The 10,042-nt window shown below is 47.0% G+C and overlaps 1 long non-coding RNA gene across 1 annotated transcript; it reads right to left on the reverse strand.

Annotated features, from left to right (window-relative positions):
- Nucleotides 1-4,638: 4,638 nt before the first annotated feature.
- LOC137148671 (uncharacterized) lies at nt 4,639-8,562 on the reverse strand. The gene is made up of 3 exons (XR_010918550.1): nt 8,391-8,562; nt 7,024-7,141; nt 4,639-4,991 (listed from the first exon to the last, which is right to left on the reverse strand). It is a non-coding gene; the product is annotated as an uncharacterized lncRNA (long non-coding RNA).
- Between the last annotated feature and the right edge of the window lie 1,480 nt (nt 8,563-10,042).

The raw sequence follows: 10,042 nt of genomic DNA on the forward strand, positions 1-10,042 counted from the left end.
TCCAGCACGCACTCCCATGGTGTGCAGCTCTTTACCTGCAGCCTCAAAGAGGAAAGAAATGTCTGCCATCTGTTGGGAACCCCAGCAACAAGCAAACAAACTGCTCCCATTCTGAACCCTGTCTCCCTAATCTTGGAAACCAAATTCCATAGTGCTCACACTATGCTACAGTTTCTATAGCATCCTTTGCCTACTAAGGTTGCTGGGCATAAATATTACATATACATGACCCTTGCTAATTGAGATAAAGTTGAGGAGGAGAGGCAATAGGGTGTGCTATGAGAATTTCTAATCCAGTACGATGACTCAGATTTCAGACAGCCGTTTCTCATTTTGACATCTAGCCACTAAGGAAGAGAGTCTGCAATTGGCACAGTGCTCACGATAAATATGCAGGCTCTGAGCAGACAGACAGACCTCATATGCAGCACAAGAGAAGGTTACTCCCACACACATGCCCAGATCAGGTTAGCTGGAAGTTTGCTCTTCCCTAAAGCTCTCTGCATTGATTTCCAACCCTGGGAATTCCTGAGGAGTCCCCCTGATGCAGGCATCCAAAGGAAAATTCCAAATACCCAGGGCTCAGTCCTGGAACTTAGCTGGAGATTTGCCAGTCCAGAGTCTGCAGAATGGAGCCCAGTGAAAGAAAGAATTCAGGTCACACTGGCTTGCTGCTGTCTGGTCATTGTGCCAGCCAAACCGTTGCCAAGGGATGCTCCTCTCCATGTTGGATGCACAAGTGATCTATCAGGGTGGGTATTTGTACATTTGGGAACAGGAAGAAGTTGGGGTTTTCTTAGTATAAAGATGCCTGAGCTCCTGTTTCCGCATGGGGAATGTGGGTAGGGCAAGCAGGCCAGGAGGAGCATGGGCTCCTTCCAGCCAGGAATCTCACAGCAGCTGTCCGGCTCCTCAGATGCAGCACAAGAAACTTCTACGCTAGCCGCAGGAAGGGCAGGCTGTGCTCTTCTCACATTGTTCAGACCCATAGACACACGGTACAGTAGAGTGCACAGAGCAGCCAGGAATAGCTCTGGGGAAAGCCCATTTAAATGGGACTTTCAGCTTTGATACCAAATGCCCAGCACTGGGATTTCTGGCTCTGTTTCTGGGCGGGTTTGCAGAGATTCTGCTCTCACCTGCTGTAAATCAGAAGACAGGCCATTAATTCCATGGCCCAGGATCATTACAGGCTCTAGCCAGTCCAGGCAGAACAGACCTGCCATGTCACCGGGGCTGCCATGTGGCGGGGGACCAGAGTGACACCTGCCAAGCTCTTTCACTCGGACTAGCAGAGAGATTAAAGGGCAGTGGTTGGCAGTTCGGGCTTAGTTCATTAGAAAGAGCCCTATTAATTAGGGATTCACGGGGCTCTGCTGGGGATCAGGGACACATGGGCTGGGAATACAGAAGCTGCAGTGTGATGCTTGTCAGACGTTTGAACGCTGGCAGCCTCAGAGCCCCTGTTGCTGCTGGGGGACAGCAGCCCCGGCCCTCAGCTGCCTTGTCAGGCTGTGCCCCTTAGAGAGTCATTGATGCTGTTGTCACGGCCAGACTAATCCTCCTCGCTGAGACTTGGGTCTGGTTTCCTTTCCAGGCCAGGCTGCGTGTCTGCTCAGTTTAGAAACATATGGCAGCCCCAGGGCACCATGACCAGTCTGGCACCGAGATCACCTGACACTCAACCCCAAAACAACTCCCCTTCCACCAGGGCCAGAGTCGTCAGTCGCTGTCACCTAAAGTCTCCACCCCTCTCACTTGGAGACCCAACAGGATCGTCTGCTAAGTGGATTATGGCCAAAAAGGCTTTTTGTTACTGACGCTGTCTGCTCCGTGGATGACAAATGAGTCCCATGGGAGTGGAGTCTCATGGTCAGAGCCGAGGGGCTGGATCCCGGACTCCTAGGTCCTAGCCTCAGCTCTACCAGTGAGTTGCTACATCATTTAACTGTTCTGTGACTCACTTCCCCCACCCGTGAAGTGGGGATGACAGGGTCTCCCCATGATCAGCTGCTTTAGGCCAGCGAAGCTCTTGGCAGCTGGCATTTCTAGATAAGTGGCAGGTGTTATTGTCATTCCTGCTTCTGTCTGTGTCCTGAGAAACAAAACACACACACGTGCCCAAAAATGATCTCTGACTGGGGAAATGGGACAGATCCTGCTACCCCTTACCTCGCTGCAGCTGCACTGAAGGCAGTGGGGTTGACACAGGCTCAATATGGCAGGATCTACGGCAGTAAAACCAGCCACATCCACCTCAGCTATGGGGGTGTGGAGAGAACACTGATCACGAGAAATAGGAGGCTTCCAGCAAACAATGACTATCCCCCCTTGTATGAAAATACTGCAGGATCCCACAGCAACAGTCCCCACTGCTACAGGCCAAACCTGGGCCTGGGTTGAAGTGGTGGGATGAAGCTGCACGACCGCAAGGGCAGCTTGAGGGAGTAGAGGATTTCAGGGAGGCACAATCCTTTCCCACGTAGCCCAGTGCACAGGCTGGGCTCATATGCTGCACTCTTCCAGTGGATGCTCCCCCACATGCACCTGACTGGCCCTGCAAATTGGTAGCAGGGAGAGAAGGCAGGACTATCTCCTCTCCATGTCCTCTGCGGTGAGAACCACGGCTGGGGTGCAAGATGCATACTAGTGGCTGCTCCATATGTGGGGTGCACATGGAGGGTGATGTGGGGCCTCCTTCCATCCTCCATCATACCCGGATAAGTGTCGGCCCTTAATCTCAGACAATTGGTATTAGCATTTAGGCAACCTCTTAGCCTGTGTTAGGCAATTCCTGCAGATAACAGTCAGTTTTTAAATCAGGGAATCTACAACTGTCCTTGGGTTTCCCCTAGAATGGACTTCCTGAGACCTCAGACTGCAGCAACCCCCCTCTCTGCCAGAGAGAAAAAAGCTAAGGGGAAAGGCCAGTGCTTTCCCTTACAGCAAATATCCTGCCCTGGAAGCTGGGCCAGGGTAAGAGGAGGCAGATCTCAGTTAAACCTCACGCACAGTATCCCAGTTAAAGCGAGAGCATGTGTGTGTGTGTGTGAGAGAATCTATACTCCAGTGCAATGGGGGAGTGTGTGAGATCTACACCCTAATAAGTGTGCAATGGGAAAAGGGGGTGAATGTGTGGTCTACATTCTGGGTAAGGTATTTTCTATCATGATTCTCTTCCCTATCAATGAGTGCACTTTTCCCAATGCTCATCTGAGTGCAGACAATCTGGAGTGGATGTTGGCTTGTGTGCCTTAGTCCATGGGGCTGCAACCAATCAGCTTCAGTGGCATTTAAAAAGCAGCAGTAATGACTGAAGTCTCTTTACCTTTAAGGCATAAGATACAGTATACACAGCAAGAGGGTTTGCCTAATTAACTCCAATTGTATATGACATTGTCATGTTGATTTACTAAATATACATGGGAAATCTCTCTATTTCACCAGCTGATTGGTGACATAACCTGGGACTGTACGGAGCAGGCTTGACACCCATTCCCTCTGGTTATGTTACCTGTCTTTTCCACCTGCAATCGCATCAATGAAGCCCACAAGGAACTTCAATACCTAATTTATTCATTTTGCTTCTGATTTATTGTAAAAAGGGACGACTGTCAGGGTACACTTGTCTGGAACGACAATCAAGCCCAGAATCCTTCAAAAGCTGGAGCCTTCTCAACAAGTATCAGGCTTCACCCCATCGGTGTGTATATCATACAGATCGCAATTACCACGCACCTTTTCACTATTGTAGAGACTCATGTAGGCTGGGAGAAGGGCTTCAGCCAATCACAGCCTGGAAAAAAAATCAATTACTCTGCTTTGCCATTCACTAACGATACTGAAAACCATGACTGACACATGACACCTTCAATCATGTTGTTCCTTCTCAGACTTGCCCTTGGATCATTATTCGCTTTTTACCAAGCCACACGTAGGAGCTGATTTTGCAATGCTTCCTTATGTAAAGGGCACCCGTGAATCCCAGGAGACTAGGTGCATGAGTAGGGGTTGCAGAAGCAAATCCGAAGTGAATAAAAATGAAACTAGTGTTGATGGCAGCCAGCTCCCAATCAGGTTCAAGTTGGCCCCCTGAGATTGACATGGAGACAGATTTCTAAAGCTGCTTAAAGGAATTGGACACCCTAGGCAGCTTTAAAAATCTCACCCCAAACGTTCACCCCATCAGGATGACTCAGCTACTCAAATGAATTTACTCTTGGCGGCCGCTGGCTTTCTGCACCCAGGCACTGTTCCAGAAAACTGCAGGTGCTCCAACGCACTGGGTGAGTTTGATCTTAAGCAAAGAGGTGTTTGATATCTTGTCCACAGGACACACTGACTCTCTCAAACAAAAAGCCACCCGGGGTTTTCCTCCCACACAAAGCTGGGTGAAATACATGTACCGTAGAGCAGCATTGCAGCTTCCCACTCTTATATAATTTCTGAGCAACAACTGTACAGGGTTGTGTGCACACCCTGTTTGGCTCGTCTGTAAGAGCTAGGAGGAATTTTTCAGTAGTGATCATCTCTGCTGTTGCCCCATACACAAAGGGGATATATGCAGGACGTTACAGATTTTCCATTGAAAATCCAGGTAGGAATGGGAGGCAGGTAGATTCAAAACCTGTTTGGAGGGCTGCATGTTTATTTATTAAAGCTGTGAAAGTTGAAACCAACGAACCTCTCAGTCAATTTATCAGATCTTTAAGTAGCCAAGAAAATCCAAACAAGCAGACCAGAGAGTGGAAGGAGATGCTAGCATGATCAATGCAAAAAACCCAAAGCAAAATAAAAAAGGTTATCTGGGTAAATTCAAACACCTTTGAGTGGACGTTATTCTGGAAACATTTTAACCCTGGAGCACTTCCAAGCCTTCTGCACATTGTTGATGGGATGTGGATTCTTCCACTCCTAGTTTGAGAGTTAAAATCCAGTCTTGGGCAATCATGGCCAAAAGTGGTCCCCATCTCTCAGCTGTATCTCCAGAACTGTTGGAAAAGAGCAGGGGTTGTGGCCTCAGGTTCTAGTCCCTGAACCTGCAACTGAAAATGCACTCACGTGCAGTTAATTGCCGGGTCAGAGGCCTAGCGGACAGATGTCCACATCACATCCCTACAGCAAGCACTAAATGAGTTCCTTGCTGATTGTCTCAGCAGAGAAGTGAAGGAACAAGTGGGGCTGAATTCTCCTCTACCGCCTAGAGTCCTTGCTCTTGGGTATCTACAAGGGATTTCACTCTTTAGAGCTGTCCCTGTGGCACCTTCCACCTGCACCAACTTCATTTAATAAAATTACCAAACCTGGAGAGTTTCTTTAATATCCTGTCCTCCTTCTCCTAAATGGGAACCACTTTCTCTGAGCTGTTTCATCTTCTCCACAAACTGATGCATGGAACAACTCAAGTAACAAACCCCACACACTTCCCCCGGCACATAGCCTACCCTCATCACTACAGCGCTCCTCATCGTAGTGAAAAGAAACCTTCATTTGGCAGAGCAATCAGGAAGAGCAGGGTTAGCCGATCAAAGAGATTTGCAGATATTCTGTGTCAGGCATGTTGCCCAGCTCGAGAGCTGAACAAGCAGGGAATAGGCCAACATGCAACTCCATTGGATGAGAGCCTAGTTAAGATCTGTCTGTGTCAGCACAAAGCCTAATCTGGATTGATGCAAACTGCAGAAAGTATCATTAGAGGCTGTCTGGGGAAGTCAAGGAGCTTCACTGCTCCCTTCTTGTCTCACCGAGTAAGAGAGATATTTCTGTTTACAGAGATGGACTTGATCCTCAGAATTTCTTTTCTAATATTCACATGTGTCACCCTGTTTCTCCTGGCTAATTAATCACTCACTAAGTTTGTCAAATTGGAATCATGCTCACTGTGTGCCTGGAACCTGTCATGGGGGCTCTGGGGCAAGCTTTTCCCCTTCGCTTTATTGCTGGCATTTAGAAATCCCCCTGGGACCACAGTGGCACCTTTTGCAGTGCACCCCGGGGGTCCCATATCGGAAAGATAACAATGCACTTCTAAGTCTGCAGCAGGCTGGGATAAGAAGGAGGCCTGCAGCATCTATTAGAGTGGCTGCAGTATAGAGCTAAGGATCAGTAAAAGGGCCTTGTCAATAACACAGCTGATGCTACAGCTACTCTTTTTCTAGTCAGTCCTTTGTCCATGTGACACTCTGGTACCCCAGTCTAACACTGCCCTATTGTGCTCAGTGTCTAATCTTTTTAAACTAGGAGCACTGTGATTTGATCATAAACAAAGAACCTTGGCAAAGTTGACATCAAATTGGAAAAGCAAGGAATGGGGACCTTAACTGGGGGAGGAGAATGTTTGGTATTTCCCTCTAACCCAGTGACTGGAGAACTCCCAAAGATTCAGGATGGTTCTTTTCCATTTGGAGAAGTACAGATCTTAACCGAAACGATCTGAACCTCCTGGATCTGCAGAACTAGGCAGGAGATCCCAGGAGAACAAGATCACCCAGGAGATTACCAAGACTTCCTACTTCTAATCATCAGAAGCAAGCTCCCCACAGCTCAGGACACATCAACTCGAAGTGCCACCAGACCATGCCAGAACAGATGCAAAACCTGAAAACATATCTCCACTGCTACAGTATTCAAGACCCACCCCCACAAAACTTTCAAAATCCAGGCGTCCTACACATGCCTGTCACAATATGTGGTATACCTCATCCGGTGCATCAAACACCCCAACAACAACTATGTGGGTGAAACCAGACAGACAATCATTACACTCTTGAATGAACTCAAACAGAAAAATGATAAAAGTAAAAAACACATTGTCACTCATGGGCAAACACTTTTCCCAAAACAATCACTCCATATCTGATCTCTCAGGCCTTGCTCCCAAAGGAAACCTATTCAACACCTTCAAAAGATGAGCCTGGAAACTTAAATTCATAACTCTGCTGGACTCTAAAAACCAGAATTAACAGAAACACTGGTTTTATGGTCCATAAAAACAATTTGTAACATACCCTATTGCCTACTAACCTTTAATTGTCCACTTCATTGAAAGTGGTCTCCTACAGCACATGTGAACCCATTAAGATTAACAAATCTGTCCCACTTTGCATGTCACTTGGAAACTCCTTTTTACTCTCTCTTCTCCCTGCAAGTCAAACCAAAGCAAAACATTATGGGATTGCAGCCAAATAATCTATGGTTGCTCAAAGCAAGTACTTTTTAAAACAATCGCTGCCTTGTTTTTTCCCTGCTCTTTGTTGAATCAGTGGCTAGAAAGGAAACAGTTCATTTTCTCCACTTCACTGGTATGGTCAAATGGATTGGAGCGCAGGGGACCTGCTGAAGCCCCAGAGCAGAGTACAAATGGGCAGCAGCCTCCAAATACAGTGCAGAAACCAGGCAAATCATCCCATTTTAGCTTCAGGTCCTCTACCTTATCCCAGGGGATCAGCAAATGCAAGAATTAGTCATGCAGAAAGCCAACTGTTTGCCTCCCCTAATGAAATGAGGCTATATTCCCTCAGGGACAGAATGTTCACCATCTTCATAATCAGCAACATGAAGGGTCAGTGGGAGTGTTTAGTAGATAGGCAGACAACAAAGTACAGTTACATGGGACCTGAGACTGCTGGGAGCGGGTGTTCTGCCAAGTGTAACAACTCATAGTGAAGAAGTTTGAGAACAGGTCCCTGGTCACTAGCTATGCATCAGGCCTGGATGGTGCATTGCGGGGAGAAGGAGATTTGCACATCTTGCAGACCTTGAGCACACAGAATTGGACACTGGGCCTACGTTATGACAGATAAAGTTATCATGGAACTATGGACCTTAAAGATGGTCCCATCCAGTCTAGTCCCCAGGAGCCAGTCCAGGACTGCTCCCCACAATATATTCACCATTTAGAGTAATGTAAACAATTCCCTTTGACTTTCCCAATGGGTCTGCAAGGGCCATACTATGTTCCCCTTGCACTTTCTGTGCACATTTGAGTGAGTGAGTATTATGGGGAAAACGATCAAGGAAAGCAAATTTCAAAGTCACATGAGTCAGTATCATCAGAAGCCCAATTTCTAATTTACACATGTGGGTCTTTATTCCAAAAATCGCTTACAGACTCATCTAATCTAGGGACACAATAGCTTATGACTCATCTGACCAATCACAAAAGAGCAGAACAGTTTGAATTGTGAATATTTGTGCTCAATATATAGAATGAAAACATCTGAACAGGTCTTCTCAGACTAGGTCTGAATGGCAAGTCATTCTACGACATGCCAGCCTACTCACATTATAAACACAGAAGCTAGATCAGCCACATAGATTATTCACTCAGCTCTATCACCACTGCTTTGACCAGTCCAGTGTTGTATGTCCCTGTAATGGGGTGCACTTACCTCTCATGAGGGCCCCTGGTCAAGTGTGTATGCCTGTAGTTTTCTCAATTTCCTCCACTCATGGTGCCCCTGTGAGCCACTGCACTCATCAGGCGGGTCTTTGGTGATTCAGCCTTCTGTCCAAGTCACACACAGTCCGTGTGCAAAACAAACCACTTCTGGTGTGTAAGTCTCCTAGTCACTGCCAGTAGACTGAACTCACGCTGGCCCTGCAGCTCCTTTTATACAAGCCTGCTGGGCCCTGATTGGCTGCTCCCTGTCTGCAGCCTCTTTCCTGGCTGAGTCCCACACAGCCGCTCTCAGCAGTTTGGAGGACCCTTCTTGTCTGCTCTTTTCTGGGGCGGCGTGTGGCAGGGCCACCGGCAGCAGTGGGCCTCATGGCTTAGTCCACCCCATCATAGACCCAAACAATGGGCTTCTGCCTTGGGAGATGATTCAAAGACTAACATATCATTCTGCTTTCCTGATCTTTAGCCCAAATTCACCTTTTCATATTTTCATCCAATTAGTCTTCCTGTCAGCCTAAATACTACTGACCCTCTCCGGTGCACCTTTCAAGTTCTTGTCTTGATAGCTGTCTTTACCTGTCTTGGGGGAGTTCATGTAACTTTTATTAATTCACTATTTGCTCTGTCTGACCACAACTGCTGTGACTGTGACGACAGTGAGCCTGGCACACTACGTGCTGATACCAGTATATGAATGAGGAGTCACTCCCCTGAAGTCAGTGGAGATTCTCCAGTTATACACTGGTGTAAATCTGGGCTTGTCTCACTGAGAAGCTAATTTGGATTAAGGTAGGATGTGAATTGAAAGCAGAATACCTATTCCTGACTAACTCCCTGTGCAGAAGCTCTTATTCCAGAATAAGAGTGTTTTACTCCACGTTAGTTTAATATACTTCCAAAGTGAATTAAGCTAATTCGGAATAAGGCATTCTTATTCTGGAATAAGAGCGTCCACTCATGGAATTGATCAGGAATAGTTCATCAGAAATAGCTATTCTGAAATAACTCCCTGTGTAGACAAGCCCTAACAGATAGTTTATCTTGGAACATGATGGGTAAGGTTTGGGGTGCAATGCATTGAGTATATGTGCATGTGCGTGTGTACACATTTCCAGTTGCTAGTCACGCTGCTGTTAGGTCCCCTCCTCCATGCAACAACCTAGTTACTAGCTCTGCAAAGATTGACACATTCAGCAGGCTGGAGATAAAACAGGGCGAATTCACCCTCTTTGATTTAGTGGTAACCTCCCCCTCCCACTTCCATCTTGGGCTAGTAACTTGAGCAAAGCAAGTGCCTGTTTGGGAAAGAAGCATTCTGAATCCTTATCGCCCACATTCATCTCCGCAGGCAGATGTCCTGACATGGGTGCTGTGAACTACTTTTGGACAAAGTTGTGCTTTAGGATGTGACGCACTGAGAGATATTCACAGTGAAAGAGCAAGAGGCAACAGGGGAAAAAACACACACATTCCGAAAGCCAAGTGAAAAAAGCCTAGAATTAAGCTAGTAGAAATTATAGCTGGAGACCTTGATCCATGCTGAGTAGCTGGAGTCTTGTCCTAAGAGTGTTGGCAGAGGCACGCCCTTCAGATAGTTATTGACCACTAGTGCATTCCCAGATTTATCTGAAAGTCTCCTTACAG

The sequence above is a fragment of the Emydura macquarii genome, unplaced genomic scaffold (assembly GCF_026122565.2).
Source record: "Emydura macquarii macquarii isolate MOO-44397 ecotype Brisbane River unplaced genomic scaffold, CSIRO-AGI_Emac_v2 contig_691, whole genome shotgun sequence".
Lineage (NCBI taxonomy): Eukaryota > Metazoa > Chordata > Testudines > Chelidae > Emydura > Emydura macquarii.